Genomic DNA, 17,055 nt, shown 5'->3' with positions numbered 1-17,055 from the left:
TTCTTCATGTTAGTACATACTCTGTATAAACTAAACACACTTTCTAATGTAAGCATTAGAAGGTGATATTGTTGTATCATGAATGTGCAGATGTAATGTTTCCAGTAGGTGTCCTGCCAAAAATTTATGCAGCAAAGTAATATTAAGTTGTCCGTGTTAGTGGTATGTAATATTCTCCAGGTACATCAGTGCTGCAGATGTTGATGCTTCCTTCCCATCCTTCTTCAGTCCTGCTTTCCTGGGCTCATCTTCCCTTCCCTTTGTCACTTCGGTTTTCATTTTACCTTTCCCTTGGTCAGGGCCTTGGAACAGCAAAATTAAATTGTTCAGAAAACTTAAATCATCTTAGATAGAATCAAAATCGCCAAATCTAACTCTATAGAGGAAGGCTGCCCTATCTATGCGTATAGTACTTCTATATATTAAAGTTATTTGTCTTCTGCAGATGTTGCAAGTTACTGGTTAAAGCTGAGTGATTCTCAAGCCAATCTTGGGACTGTCTAATCTTATTTTTGCTCTTCGCCATATTTCAAATCTCTGTCATTTTATCTAGCCATATTGAAAATGTAAAATCTCTTCTTAGGTTTCTAAGTTTTCTTTTTTGCTCGGTTTGAAAAATTTCACTGTTCCTTTGTCATTTTAGGACTGTATCGCTGATTAAGGAGCATTTCTTTTCACCATTTTTCTGTGTAAATCTGTTTTCTCTTTTGATACATTAACTTATAGTGTATGTACAGCAATATTAATATTATTTTAAAATTATATGCATCAGACTAGCTGTACAGATAAAAGTAAAATAGTATGCTTTGATTTCATTTATGTCACTTTTCATAAATATGTGTAGTGACTAAGGGAAGAATTTATTTTTTAAGGAAATGAAAATGTCATATACATATTAGTGAATTCTGAACTTGTTAAAGTATGCAAAACAGAAACCTTATTCTAAAAGCTATACTCTATTTGTCTCTGAAAAAAAGGTATTGCTCATTATTTGTAAATAATATATGATGGATCAACGTTTTTCTAACAACTTTGAACTTCATGAACTATGAATGCTATGCAGCTCAAGCACTGGTGGCAGAAAAAATGCTGGTATAATGCTAAATAATTTAGTACAGCTTGAAAAATAAGGATATTGTCATGCATGACTTGTGAGTCGAACAAGAAGCTGCATTCAACGAATAACTTGGTAGAAATTATTTCAATTATTTTTAGTGCTGGTCCGAGTTTAATTTGCTCATATGTGTGACTTAATGGAATAGCTCAGGTGCTTAAGATTAAGTGCTTCTGGGTCAAGACCCTGTTTGATAATGCCTTGTCCTCAGGCTATACTAATTCATTTTCTGGCTGATTACAGTGGTGTATAAGAAGTGTGAAATTGCTTTCCATTGGAATTTTCTCTCTGTGATAGTGATGTTTGCATCTTTTGAAGGTTATCTGCTTGGGATTCATCATCTGTGGTGCAGTGAAATTCTCCTCCCCATATTACTTTCATGAACCATGATTTATACAATTTGACTCTGTTCAGAGCTGAATAGAAGTGATAGTTTTCTGTCTCATTTTCTTGAGTTCTTGAAATCACTTTTCAAGCTGGGACATGTTTTGAGGGATTTCTGCCAAATCAGCGCTTGTATAGAGGTTGTATGAATTTGCTGGAAATTCTGTTCCTTGTGGCATAGTTAGAATGGTTATATCTTTGAAACCTGTTAGCTGAGGAGATGTAATGAGTTAATTTCCTTATCTTGCTGGATCCCATTAAATAAATTATTGTCAAAGCCAGTGTGTCCAACCCAAGACACTTGCGCCATTATCATCTGTGTCTCAGGCTGAGCCAGGATGTTTAACAGACTCTGGAGAGGAAGTAAAACTCCCACCCAAACTTTTGCTTTTACATAAAAGCCAGACATGAGTACTGTTTGGTTCAGTCATGTCGCAGACGTGTCGGATGATCTGCATAGCATCTGTTGGCCTTGCAGTGTGAGCGCTGGGACCCAGAGATTGTTGGTCCACACTTTGCATCTATAGATAGGGATAAAAAATAATTTGTCTCCAGGTGTCTCGGAGGAATTACAATCTGGTCAGATAGGGAATTATTTTGAGCTTCATTTCTAAATGAAATGAAAGGAGTTTCATTTCTAAATATCTTTGCAAGAATTTCATCTGTCTCTATGTCAGCTTTTATGTCCTGTTAGCCTCTAGCCATATTAGCCAAAGTAAAGAAGCCTGTGAGAAAAAATGCATAGTCAGTCGAGCTGATTGCTACTGAATACTGTAACGATTGTCAGTTGATGGCCTGTCTCTGTAATTAGGAAAAATTGGGTGCATACTATTCAACTGTATGCTTCTGGATTAACTTGTATGTTTTTCTTTGAGAGGGGAATTCTCTCACAAGGAGGATAAATAGTCTGTGGAGGAATGAGAATGCAGCTGGAGTGGTTGGTTGGTTTTTGTTTTGTTTTGTTTTGTTTTCCTTCAGCTGATCTGTTGTGTGGAGAACAGGAATGGGACTGTCTGACCTGACCGGGTCTTTGAAATAAACTCTGAAATAAAAAGTTCGGTATGTGAGTTCAGTACATGCTGCGGGGAATCTACCTGATACTTGAAAGCCTTTATTTCCTGGAGATTGAGTTGAATAGTTGAACTCTGGTTTCTGAGAATGTAGCTGAATCCTAAATGGCACCACATTTCAGATCCACAGTCTCAAATGATCTAAATCTTTTGCAATTACTACCTTTCCAGCATTTGCATTGAAATGCAAACTGTTGTGTATGTTCAAGAAAGTGACCCTGTTTTTTGGCAGAAAAAATATCTACGTGTGCTTGGATTTCCATCCAATCTACTAGACATTCCTTGTTTTCAAATAATATACTTTTGAATAGATTATTCTTAATTCTCCCTTCTTGTATAGCTTTGAAACCCTCAATGTTTTCTTATAAGAGAAAAAACATATTTTGTTTCAAATTCTTATTTTGCCTCTTTTTCACTTTCTGCTCACAAAATCAGTGAAATATGCCAGACAGCACCTGCTGTCCTCAAGGAATCCAAAACTTTTTCACAATGCTCAGCAGGAGATCAGCTGCTGACCAAGAATAACAGGAAATACATAATTTAAGTGCTGCATTCCTTTTGAGCAGGCATCTCTAGAATTCTGGGAGGTGGAAACTGTATCGATTTTTCAATACCTCTGTGTAAATTGCAGTGCACTGTTATTACACTTTCTGTAACTCCTGAAAATATTTATTTTACTAGATCATCCCTTTCTTCTTTCTCTGTCTTGCTCTCTTCCCTCCAGCCATTTCTTCCCTTTCTTGTTCACTCATCCAAATAGTTTGTTTATGCTGCTGGATAAGTTTAGCTATGACCAAGTGTATGTGTCTAAATCCACTATTCGTGGTTGTGAGTCTAGAAGCACAGCACAGACATTTTGTTTGGAGAAACGTGTGTACAAAACCATATATACGCTTATGTATGTCCACATGTGCCGTAAAAGCAGGAAACCTCAGTTTTCCTCAGGAAACATACAGTAATGATTTCTCTTGCTCAATTCAACCTAAATTGTTTGGTCTTTTAAAGTAAACAGGCCACACACTGGCCCTTCTATGTGAAAGGCCAGCAGAGAGCCTGCATACCACTTCAGGCATATTTAGGTATTCTTTAGATTTTATAAATAGTAATAAAAAACAGTTTTAGAATTAATAGATTACCCTGTGAACTTGTAATTATTTGTCCTCTAACATGCCGGATAAGGTGATTTGTTTGAACATGTTGGCAAAGAGTCAAATTAAATTGTGAGAGACGAGTTGAAAAAAATTTTGATGTAACTCCAATGTGAGCCATGAAACATATTTTGAGTTGAACATTTTCTGTCAACCATTGGAGCAATTTTTAAAGTGATGGAAGAACTGAATATTTTGTTTTCAGATTTTAGTTAGCATTCCAGGGCTTATTATGCAGTTCATTATGCAGAGGCATCTTTGCCTCACAGATGACAAGTCTGTAAAACGTGCCACTGCTTTTCAGTGCTGCGCAAGAAGAAGCTTTATCTGTCACACACACAGTGGGCTGCATCTTGCAATCTTCAAAAACTTCTTTTTAAAGTTTGGGAATGAATAGAGATGATACACAGGTCACGTCTCCAGCCACTCTGCTTTTGAGTTATGTTCTCTGAGTCTTAGAATGTCTTTAGAATGATGATGAGACTAACCCAACCTTCTCAGTGTGAAGGCATATTTCTAGTTCTCTGGTATGCGAAGGTAGTCCTCAAAATATAAATTTTATTTGGTGTTTTTTCTCTTTTTTCCTTTTCTAATTGGTTCTCCTTCAATATTCACGTTCTCCTTTCTATCTGCTGCATTACACGCTCTCTCTCTGGTTTCAAGCACTGCAAAAGTGCTGTAAGACTTCTTTGGTAATATTCTGTTGAAAGCAAAATCCGTGTTTACCTGCCTTTGAATATGCATAGGACTGAGGACTGATACTGTGCTGTAGGTTCTATTTTAATAATAGTCTTGTTTAAGTAAAGTAAAATGGCAACGTGCTCCTTCCCTCCCATTGTATCTATGGTAATTTACTACCTTAAGTACAATATTATATGCCTTTTATTTATGTATTAGATCAGTTTAGTTCTCCATACCGTAAAGAAAGGGACTTTTTGCTTTCATTTAATAATAAAAGCTATAGAAACACACATATGTAGACATCAATTCGTATATTGCATTTATTATATTTAATTATAATTATAATCATTGTGTATTTAAAATGCTATATTATCTGAAAATCTTCTTCTGGATTATCAATTAAACATATTTCACAATTAATACATAGGTCAGTAGGACATAGGCGATTAATTTTATGAAGAGTTTTGTACACACTAGTAAAATTCTAATATAGATCCTTCAGAGAAACACTGAACTTCAGAAATAAATTCAAGTTCAAAGACAAATAGCTTTTATCTGAGTTGTTTCTGTTACAAAGGAAATGAGAAAGACATCAGAGACAGGTGTCAGTCAAATTAAGAGATCTCTGGAAAAAAAAAAAACAAACACAAAATAACTAAAGCTATTTTCTCCAAAGTAATTTAAACCAATCATGTATGGACAGTTCTCCTCCTGAGTCTAACATCAACTTTTTTGTCTGTGTTTAGGTATCCTCTAGCATTGTGCTTCCTTTCTGAAAAGCTAAACTTCTCATTGTGATTCATTCAGATAAAAATTGCATCTTAAAGAATAGCAGAATATGGGGGAAAAAATAATTAAAATTTATTTATTTATTTGCAAAGAGATAGCTAAATATTTTGTTTTACCTGGAATTACTTCAATTCTGAAAATATTTCCATCACCCTCTTTTGGTCAAAAAATCCGAATATATGCATCTTCCATGAGATAGAAAATTCAAGATACCTTGTTATCTTAACACTGAAATGCTTCCCCTGAGCTTTTAATGCTTTCACTGAGCTTTTAATGTAATGCTTTCTTTCCTTTGTGAAAAAGTATGTTTTTTGTTATTTGAACTGAAATGCTTAGTTTGAAACTGACCAGCAAACCAGTTCAATTGCGTTATGCTAAGTTTTATTGGTTCTTCTTGATTCTTGTGTCTCTTTTGCTAGAAATACGAGGATACTTGACCAAACCAGCAAACCAGTACTTTCTTCAGAAGAAAAGCACAATTTGTCGGTGTACCCTAAATATATGCACCTGGGCTATTGGTAGGTTAATGTTAAGCACATACACAAAAAAAAACCTTGATTTCAGCACCACATTTTGAGTTGGATTGATTCATCCTATAACAGCACAATGCAGCTGAATTCTTCCTCTCTTTCCAATGCTTGAAATGTTTATTAAATTTTTGAAGAAAAATCATCACTGAGTATTGACAGAGAATTCCTCTCTGTAGTATGCTGTTTTCTTTTGTCTTTTATTCAGTGCCTCTGGAGCTAAAGTGGAAGACAGAAGTATTCTCTGGATATTATTTACAGTCAGTTCCTTTATCCTGGCTTTTCTTAGGATCAGTTTTCTGTTCCAGTACTTTAACACACTGTAAGACCTCACAGGGTAAATCCTTGGATTGAATCTTAATCCCACTGAAGCCAGTGAGAGATTTTCCATCACTGAATTCTTTTGGGAGTAGGATTTCCCACCTCCCACATCTGTGAGATCTTGTATTTTGCAGAGCAAGACTCCATTATCTTGCTGGAATGCCAGAGGACAGAGGCAGATGGTCTTGGCTTTCTTACATAAGTCAGGAGATTCTTCTTTTATAAAGTCAGTTATGTACAGTCCTTATTATTTTAATCTTCATTTTGGTACATCATTCATACTAAGCATCAGTAACTGTATTTCCTTAATTTCAGATATATTCTCCCATCTGGAAAATGCTAATTTACATTCGGTATACATTTTCTAAAAAAAGAATGTCTTTCCCAGCTGCATACGTTGACAAACATTTTAGATGCAAGTTGTTGCACCCGAACAAAAATACTGACAGTTATTCATAGATTTAGGATAAATATTGGATAAAAAATCAAAGAAAGAAGCATGAAAGACTTGTTTTAGAAAGTTATTGAAGCTTCTACGTGAAGAAAGATTTGATTATATTGAAAAGAAAAAAAAAAAAAAAAAGTCTTGCTGCTTGCACCAGAAATGTATGATCCAATGATTTTTTTCTATTTTCTATGCCTTACTAGGAATATGAGAATAATTTAAAACTTCAATTCCAGTACGTAAAAAAATTAGTAGAAAGCACACCAAGCATGGAACTTTTGATTTTTTTTTTCTTTACTTTTATCTGAAATGGAATTATTTTTCTCTCAAAAGTTTCCTTTTTTTTTTTTTTTTTTTTTTTTTTGATTTTACAGTGATCTTGACAGAAAATATTATAATGTGTTTTCATTCACAGAATCAAATTTTAAAATAAAACTATTATAATTGATGAAAATTGTCCCATACCTTCTAAATCAATACAAATGCATATCCTGAAATATCTGGATTCATGAGCTCCTTATACCTGAAATACTCTATCATATATCCCATGAGAAAGCCCATGGTCCCATTTATGAATGACAAGAGAGCTAGTATCAGAACCACAGTTCATCATCTGTAGCAAAAAGAAAATATTTTCAGCACAGAATGGTTGAGATTGGAAGGAATCTCAGGAGATGAATGTTGTAGTCCTACCTCCTGACCGGAGCGTCTCCTAGAGGAATAGTGGAATAGAGACAGCGATGCAGTCAGAGATTGTTGTAGGTCAGGAAATGACATGAAGTCTGTCCTTCACACAGGATAGCCCAAAGGCTAAGAATGTAAAGGGTTTTTAGTAAATTGAAGCTGCAGCTGAGCAGTTTATTGACTCCTGTATTTTGTGTGTCAGTATAGCAGTTCTGTGTATTTTGTGGCAAAACATGTCGTGAATGCAGAAAGCCATCCAAGCTGCCCATAGATTTGTAGAGGAACTGTGTTCAGTTCCTAGGATGAGACACGACAGAAAAAAGCAGCACAGCAATGTTATGAACTAAACTCGATTGTTTAAAGCAGTTCCATTTTATCCTTAAATGGAGTCTCTAGTGGAAAGTGACAGAGAAAATTTGGATAAAAGACTTCATTGTTTTCAATAAGAAAAATTTCCAGTGAATCTTACAAAGGATGAGGAGGCACCATAGCAATAGGATGTGTACACATGCATTTGTTGAGGGATTCTTCCAATGGCAGATCGTGGGCTGTTCACAGCTGCAAGCATTGGTTTATGGAGACGTATTTCATCGGTTACAGACTCTTACATAAACAATCTGAGCAAACAAGCTGGAGCCATGTAAACCCATAATTACTTTCTCTAAATCTCTCCACTGTCATACTTGTTGGTGCTTTGGAAGATATTTACAGTCCAACCGTACTTGAGGTATCATCAAGGACTCTCATCTAATGCCTGTCTTGCTCAATTTCCCACTGAAGTACTAAATAATCCTATGCTAGAATCTTGCTCTGGTTCCTAAACTATTTTCACTCTTCTCAGTGTGGAAAAGGACTACAAATCACACTCAGAAATAACAACGTAAGCCTTGCAGACAGAATTTATTGTACGTATCTAATTGTTGTTATCACATTTCATTTGGGGCACGTGAGACAGGACCAACAAGTACATAGTTTGGAAGGGACAGGTGATATTATACTTGTTCAGCAGGCAGCTAAAGTAAACATTTGCATCCTGCTTCAAAGCCTTCTGCAGTGACCTTAGTAAGCTTGAGCACTATAGTATGCTTCGTTTACTGGCAAACATCCAAGCTACATGTTTACGTATTCTGCAAAAATAGAGCTTATAATGTCCTGAAGTACAACCTAGATAGGGAAGTTATTGTTGTTGCTTTAAAATAACAACAGTTGAAAGACTGAAATGAAAATGGTCCTCAGCCGTATCAAATGTAAACTGTTAAATCCTGCAGTGGTAATTTCATGTAATTCTGTCATGTGCATCAAGCTCTCTGATAGACAGTATTAGTGAAAATATCTTTGTCATCAAAACTACATTCAGCATAGCAGAAACAAAAAGAAAAGAAAGCTTTAGATAAAATTGACATAGCAGCTGTAGATTTAAGAGTGGGAAAACAAAATGACCAAATTAAATAAAAATAGTTGAGCTGCCTAAAACAGAAAAGGTATTTTCAGATTATCATGAGTTTGGACAATAATTGCATTAGATATGGTGCTAAAATGAGACGTATGGGCTTACAGATAGAACTTATCCCAATCACCATGATCTATAAAGGACATGTAGGCTGATTAAAAGCACAGCAAGGGAGAAAAGCATTCACTTCAGTCACTTTCAAATTCTATGCCAAGTTAATTGAAGTGATTAAAGCTAGATTAAAATCCAGGAATTCCACTTTTTTAGAATATTAAATCATCTAACTTCACCATTACATTCTTCCTTGGGGTCCCTATTTCACATTTCTGTTATGATTTCTCTGCCTGCTCTTGGTGCAGAAATCCTAAAGACATCACCATACACAAAAGGGACACAGAGTAATAGTAATAATTAACAGCAGTAAGGAGCTTTGCAATGTGTGTGCCTTCCCATGATTGTGGGAGAAAATATTCTGAGCATCTCTGACACATTATTGATACATTTGGGATTATTGGTGTTTTCACAGTGCCTGACAAAAAGCGTCAGGTCAGGCTCTTAGTGGGATGTAATGTTGCAGCATATGCTGTGAATGCAATTGTTTCTTGCTTTGGAAAATAGAAATGTTAGCAACTATTGAAGAGACTTTACATACAGTTCTGATAATAGAAGAGAAAGAGCAATGGCAGTCTGTGTCTCTTTCCTGAGACAAGAAAGAAAACTTTTCCGGGGAAATGGCCGCAAGTTGTACCAGAGGAGGTTTAGGTTAGATGTGAGGAAAAACTTTTTCTCTCAGAGTGGTCAGGCACTGGAATGGCTGCCCAGGGAGGTGGTGGAGCTGCCGTCCCTGGCAGTGTTCAAGATGCGCCTGGATGAGGAGCTACGAGGTATGGTTTAGTTTGTGGTAGCAGTGGTAATGAGAAGATGGTTGGACTAGATGATCTTGTAGGTCGTTTCTAACCTTGTGATTCTATGATTCTAAGTCATCATTTTCTGGATATGCTGCACGCTTCCAAACCCTCTATGGAGATGGCTTGGATCAAGATGAAGTTACTGATATACTTTTTTACCAGGTTTTATGCTGTATTACAGTTTGTCAAGATTGAGAGTCATTTTATGGAAGTGGAAGTAAATGTAGATACAGGATCAGTCTGTCACTGTGGAGTATATAAATTAAATTGCTCATATTGACAAATACTGTTTACATCCTAAATATGCTATATCTATTTCTTCCAAAATCTAACACTACTGTGTAATGTACAATATCTTGTAAATCAAGTATTGATCCACACTAGGCCATATCTTAGTGTTATTTAAATGGCTTGTCCAAGGTATACTGTAGAAAAAGCAAAACATTCCTCTGTCCCAGCAGTTGTCTTCATACTTGAAAGAGCACATGTTCACTTTATCTGCTGAACTGAGAAATGTCCCTGATTGCATTCACAGAAAAATAATTTTGAAAAAAAGAATCTAAATGTGATGATATATATTAGGTGGTGTTTCAATTTTTCATTTACCTGCTCTTGATTTTTATTGTAAAGTTTGTTATGCATGATAAGCTGTGCCAGGATAACAAGCTATCATGCCATGGGAATGGATTATTTTGTTATTGCGAGCTGCGATTCATTTTCCTTCCATGCCTTCTCAAAATGAAAAACAACAACAACAAACAGTGAAAGGAAAAGAAAAAGAGATAAGAAACTTTTATGTCTAGCACGAGCAATAAAATGGTGTAGTTCTTGCACATTTTGCTCTATCTTTAGACAGAGCACTGAGCAAGCAGGCAGCTTGCCCCAGCAGTGCCTCCAGCAGCCTGTGTTGGGTAACTCTCTTGAGTTACCCAAGGAGGCCTAATACCAGTTCTCTGCTTGGATGAGAGACAGGAATTTCTAACAGAAGATGAAGCTGAGTAATGTTTTCTGTTTATTCTGTGCTCTCCTTGTTTACTCCTAGGACTGATAAGTGTTTTCTCCTCAAAAGTCAAGAGTCAAGTTTGGGATGTTTTTTTGAATTGACTCTATGGCCCATGTTTCTCTCCTTGTGATGAGACACTGAGTTTTAATTGACAATTTTTAATTTTAATGGTTAGTTTTAACTATGATAATAGTTTGTGCTGGATGAGGTACTTTAATCTGAGCATTTTCTGCCTTGTTTACATGGAGAAGTTGAAGTCTAGTGTTACGTGATTGCTAATGATTAGATAACAAAATTAAAAGACAGGTTCCTGATGGAAATTGAATTAGGGTGAATTCTCGTAATAGATATTAATTCTCATAAAATCCTCATGATTTAAGCCTAAAGCAATATAGGGAAAACTGCTTCAAGCTACATTTTAAGATGCAAAATTGAATTGAGATTTTTAGAGAGAAGCAGGAACCAGAAGCCAGGAGTATGTATTTTGCATACTTTAAGGAGAGAAAGTTGATGAAATTTCAAATTTAGAAACCATTTCTTGTCTGGCTGTTTGAAATTAATCCTCTTAGCAATTTTTAATGGCAATGAAAGAAGGAGATATTGAATAAATTAACAGAAGTAAGGAATAAGAAAATCTAAGAGTGGTTGGCCCATTAAAAAAAAAGAAAAAGCAATAGTGAATAGGGCATGGCAGACAATTGAGAAACCTTAAAAAATATTGTGGGCGTATTTGGTGGCAGATCCATGTAAAGAAGGTGGTGAATAGTACCTCACTTTGTGAACAATATGTTTCTTCACTTACTTTTTCTTCAGTGGCAGGATGGCTGTAATACAATTTGACTTTTTTTCTGTCTTTATTTTATTAATCTGTAATTTCATCTTTAGAAAAGTAATAATGCTCATTAAAGTAAAAATCCACTGCAGTATGCTTTGGATAGTTTAGATTTACATTTTTAATTTTATCAAGCCTATTGCTTCCAGAAGCAAACAACATACACCAAATATATTAAGAAAAATATGATTATTTCTGCTGAAACCAGCAAGTTCAAATTCTTATATTTTAAAAGCATATCCAAAGTTGCTTGGTTCTCACCCTTTTCTGTACATGATCTATATATTTTCTTAGGTTATTTTTTTCTGCAAAATGGGACCTGAGTCCTCTTAGTGTTTATATTTCTAGTGAGAAGTGTGATGTATCTGCAGATTTTCTTCTTTTTTTGCTGCTGACAGAAATGCTCTTTTGTTTAGTAAAACTTGAAAAAACTTACACACTTATGCACTACCTTCAGCACTCAGATTTTTGTCATTTTGAACACAGTAACAGCTCAAAAAAAAGGTCTCCCAAATGCAAAACAAGATTAAAAGAAATAGAATAATAAAAGGAATCTTTCATTTCCATGCTGCTTTCTCATGAACTACTTCAATCTCCATATATGTGCTTCATCAAATCTTTCCCAGATTGTTAAGCAGAATGTCTCTCTTGTATCTGTTCTTTAGGCAATAACTTGTTCCTTTGAATATTTTCCCTTAATTACATTATTCTTTCACCATGTAGTCTCTGGATCTGGTGCATCTTCTTAGAACGTACAGGTTTCATCCTATAGCCACACCTTGGCAGTGCGCTGTGCTTCAAATGCGTGTTTTCTTGAATGTTTCTTTAGGTGGCTTTATTTTTCTTCTCTTCACCATTCAGTTTTTCTCTGTTATCCAGACATATCTCCATTTCTGCCCCCATGTGCAACCCTCTGCTTGCATTGTCTCCTCCTGTTGATAGTATAACTACTTCAGACAGTGACCTACCCTTGCTGTATCAAGTGCTGTGATAATGGTGAAGAAGTAACCATTGTGTCCTGTGTGGTATCAAGTGGTTGGGATACATTGTTACTATGGTGGTGAAAGATGGCCATTTCTTTATTTTTTAGCGTTCCAGCGGCTGCTAATATATGGAAGGAGTCATTTTGAGTTTCACCATAGACCTACAACCCACAGCTATGTTGATAGCTGAGAAAATGTGAAAACTCAGTAATTATGCTTCATCAAATGAAGCAATCCTAAATCGGTTTTCTGTACATATTCCCATTAAAAAGCTTCCAGTAATAAGAGGAATATAGTGCATCTATATAGTAGATATTTTCTGGCTAATACATATTTTTACATACTGTGCAACAGGCCTAAGGTGTTATCATTTGGCTTTGTGTAGTTTAGTGTCCCAGTAGCATTAGAAAAGTTGTCCGACTACATCTAGAGAAAATGATTCATTTTAAGTTGTATCATCTTGATCCGGTTCTTCACCGAAGGGAGATGGTACAAGCAACATAAGGGAGAATCGTAAAAACCAATAGCAGAAACAGTTTTTATGATGAGGTTTTTAATATGTTTTCTACTATTAATTTACTTTGTTATTAAAATTCAGGAATGCTCGTATGTTAATCACTTTGCTGTGATATGAGAATGGGGAACACATTACTACTTATTAAAAAAAATTGTAGAATATGAGTACTGATCATTCTTCCATAGGTATTTGTAGGCAGCCAACTGCCCTTCTTGCCTCAGACTGTGAGTTGACCTCCTCTGAAATCAAAGCAGGGGAAGGAATTCTTCCTTTCCTCAGAGAATTTAATGGCAAGAGTGGACTATTGCTTGTGTGCTGAGGCTGCTGTTTTGCTTATTGGGTGTGCATGTTACTGCAGGGCTACAGCATCCAGGACACATCCTCTGTGCAGACACTGAGTACTGTTCTGCTTCACATTACAGAATGTCCTTGGCAGTGGACTTTGCTCCAGTGGCCAGAAAAGAGCATTAATGTAAGTCCTTTATTTCACATGTAAAGAAGTGTGACATGTTCTCATTGCTACAGGATTATTCACATCTGTTTCTCCCAGGATAAGAGTACTGTGATGCAGTTTCTAAAGAAAATGTAAAGAAAATTTTCTTTAGAAATTGCATCACTCTACCCCCTTCAGATTCTGAAGCTGAAGCCTGTGCAAAATACTTCCACATGTTCATTAACATCTACAGTGAGAAGTATTAGATTGGTGCTGTTTGACTTTCATTGTTGTTTAATAGGTTTCTGGATGGAAGAGGGTATTGATCATAACATAACTTGGTGTGTTTTGGAGTCAGTGTACTGCATGTATTTCCTTTAGATTGCTGCATATTAACTGCAGCTGAAGTTTGCAAAAGGAAGTATTTGGAACTTCCACACTACAAGTGAAAGAAGGCGCCAGTTTCTGCATGATACTTCTCCAGGAGATACAGGAAAACTTGTCTTTCAATCCTTGGTCCATGCAAAATCATTAAAAAGAATAACAGGGAACAGTAGTGGGATTTAGCAATTTTTTGGCCTTCTTTAAAGCAGCATCATCCCGTTTCTTTTGCTAATACTGACTGTGGCATGTGCCAAGGTGAATATTGTATGTCAGGCTGTGATTTAAATGTACAGGCAGAATTGCAAAAAACAACTGTATTCCTATCTGCCTAATTTTTTCTCACTGCAAAAAATGTGTTAGCAATTAATTAGATTCATTTGTATACTAACTTTTCATTAATCTAGTAATATTTCTGCTGTATCTTCATTCAGTTACACTTTTTTTTTTTTTTTCTTGCATTTATATACTTTCTAAAGCATCTTTTAAAGCAATTACCTTTTTCTAATCAGAGAACGTAGCAGTTAAAACATCTGGTATATGTATTTCCTGCTTACTAATTTGAAAGGCTTTTCGTCATGTATTTGCAACATAGCTATTCTTATAAGCCATTAATATACTAAAACTAGGAATATTAATTTGCATGTAGGTTTGGAGATAGATATACCAAGATGTGGGGCTCTGGGGATTCCATTTTTCGTCTGTGCACATTGCACTATATTGGGGAAGTCAAGAATGTGCCTCCATGGAACAACGGTGCCTTTGGTCAAATGCTGGTGATTTAGCTGAATAACTGTGTCCACAGTAATTCTCTCTCTGATATTATTTGAAATAGTATCATAAGTAAAGAGCTGTCTCTGATCTGAAGAAATTAAACAGAGGTCAAATTTTCCCAGCTAGTATTTGAATTTCTTTTTTAAGTTCCTTCTCTTTGAAATACATGTTCCTGTGGTTTAGTGTGATATTAGTAGAGAGCTAATATATCCAGCAAGCTACCAGTTAGTCTACACATAGTTCTTTCTGTTTGGAAAATATCCTGAAATATTTTTTAAATTTGAGGTTAATGTTCTTGTATTCTTTTTGGAATTACGTAATATCCTTTACAGCCCCAAACGTATCATTTTAATTGTCTGGAAAGAAAGAGGTGCTTTTCTAGTAAATGAATGGATATCAAGCGTGTTTTCCATCTTTTTTCTTCTCATATATCAAGAGGCTGTGGTTCAGTTGTAATGATTTGTTTTTCAGAAAGATTGCACATAATTATTTTTTTCTAATGTTCTGTGCATATTATGGTATACTTATACAAAATTGGAAACACTAAGGATAATGCATTGGCCAGAGGAAAACAAGGTACTAAAGTAAATGAGGATTCGGTAATGAACTGGAAAATTAAGAATTTAGATGATAAATCATTCCTTTTGCAATGACCCTGAACATATACACCTTTTGGGAAATCATGGAGACTGAAACAAGAGCCAAAAAAATAAATAAAATCTGCGCCACAGCTATTCAAAATAGGATTTTTTAAAACGTTACCTTATTTTATTGAACTCCACAGAGATACTTGAATGATTTTCATATGAAACTTAGATTATATTAATATATTTTTTAGATTCAAGCTTGACTTTTTCCTGTAGTTAGCCATACCTGTGGGTACTTAGTTCCTTCACCAGTGTTCATTAACGTCTTAAATAGCTGCAGCTGTCTTAGAGGTAGGAATTGACAGTTTATTGTAGTTTTCTTACAGGGCGAATGTTTTCTTCTTTGAGATGTAGTTTGCAGTTTTTGCTTACCTCCAGATCCTACTGGTGTTTTCTGAAAGTTTCAGATAAGGCGTTTTGGGAAACCTTACGGATTTCCTAATGCTGAGAGCCAGAATTTAGGTTGCAATTCAAAGCTGTCTTTTGTGCAAGAGTATTGAAAGCTACTGCACAGTCAGTGATGCGTACATTAAATTCTGTTCAATAGTTCAAAGCCACAGCATTTAAAAGTAATTCATTTCTCTCAGTATTTACTCACTAATGATAGAATCTCTTTCAAGAATATCCTCTTCTCATGATTTTTATGTTTCAAAAGCAGATTTGTTCGCAGAGAATTGGATTTTCAAACATGATCAGCACAGTTAAGACTGAAGTACATGAACATCATGTCATTTGCTCCTCTTTTCTAGTGGTTCTCTTTCTCTTCAAGGTCAGTCTATGTATGGACTAAGTAGAATTAAACATCCAGCCAGGAGAAGCAAATGTGAACATTTTGGGTACAAGATGGTGCTTGAAAAGAATTGTCCATGATGGAATTTCACAGTGTCATTAAGATCTAGAATGGGTAATCCTTTGCAGATCATTCCTTTAGAGATGATCTTTCTTTTTAGTGTACAAAAGCATTGTTCAGAAAATGAGGAGTTGCATTGTATTTCTGGATGTGGTATATATATGAGAAGTGAGAGTTTTGAATTCAAACATATTTTTTCCCTTACTAATTCAATGTGAATCTTGCGTTCTCCTCCTCCCAGCTCAGTGCCAGGTGACCAGTCTGTTACTCTTGCACATCACATTTGAATAACTTCAGAAAATGTTTCCATTCTCTCTAAATATTGAAATATTTGCTGTGGTGTCAGGAGTGTCATCTTCCCCAGATAATCTACCTGTGAAATCAGGAAGCTTTGCTTTGGAAATAAAGGATTTTACCTTTATATGTCTTGGGCTCTTATATCAAAGTGAAAGTAAAAATATGTATATAATACTTTTTGATTTATAGTTCTGCATATTTTGGGATGAAGTGCAGTTCATTCTGCAGGAAGTTAAAAGTAAATAACTTCTTTAGGAAGGTATTACCTGAAGATGGGAAGCAAGATGCTATTTTTAGGGGAAACTTCTTCATTATTTGTTTCTAGGCACAATGTCTGCCTTAAATACCAAAAAAACAGAAATTCAGGTGTTGAATAAACTACTCCCTGTGGCGTACCAGGAAAGAAGCATTTACAAGCACCTTTGTGAAGAGGCCAGTTGCAATCAGGCAGTGTACACAGATTATCAGATTTTGCTTTAACGTAGATGAAAATGGGACTCAGCTTCATCCCTCCAGTCTTGTTCCCTTTATTGAACCAGGACCAGACAGCTGAGCATTGCACATTGCTCTTTGTGTGTTGCAGCATAGTGTGTGTAGGAGCAGCATGGCATATATATGTAGTGTGCTATATATGTTCTACACCATGCAGCATATGCTGTTGTGATGCAATGGCATATAGTTTCATTGACTCATGTACATCTGTTGACCGCGTAACTTTAGGGATGTCAGAGCATTTGACAAATACCATTTTAACTGAACCTCATGAGCTACTCTGAAATAAGCATTATTTCTCTATTTTCTCCAAAATGACAAGTTT

At 35.6% G+C, this 17,055-nt stretch overlaps 1 long non-coding RNA gene across 22 annotated transcripts in view; it reads left to right on the top strand.

Annotated features, from left to right (window-relative positions):
- Window positions 1–17,055, top strand: part of LOC122183951 — a 479,215-nt gene that overhangs the window by 329,031 nt on the left and 133,129 nt on the right. The window contains exon 5 of one of the 22 annotated variants that reach the window (XR_006180435.1): window positions 13,279–13,328. The exons of the other annotated variants lie outside the window; for them this stretch is intronic. This is a non-coding gene — a long non-coding RNA (uncharacterized LOC122183951). The remainder of the gene's footprint in view (window positions 1–13,278; window positions 13,329–17,055) is intronic. 22 annotated transcript variants of the gene reach the window in all.

Source organism: Lagopus leucura, unplaced genomic scaffold (assembly GCF_019238085.1).
Source record: "Lagopus leucura isolate 7727_CA_CO unplaced genomic scaffold, USGS_WTPT01 Super-Scaffold_100021, whole genome shotgun sequence".
In the NCBI taxonomy this organism is placed as follows: Eukaryota; Metazoa; Chordata; class Aves; order Galliformes; family Phasianidae; genus Lagopus; species Lagopus leucura.
Note: the sequence above shows the minus strand (reverse complement) of the source record. Positions and strands in the feature narration are given on the sequence as shown.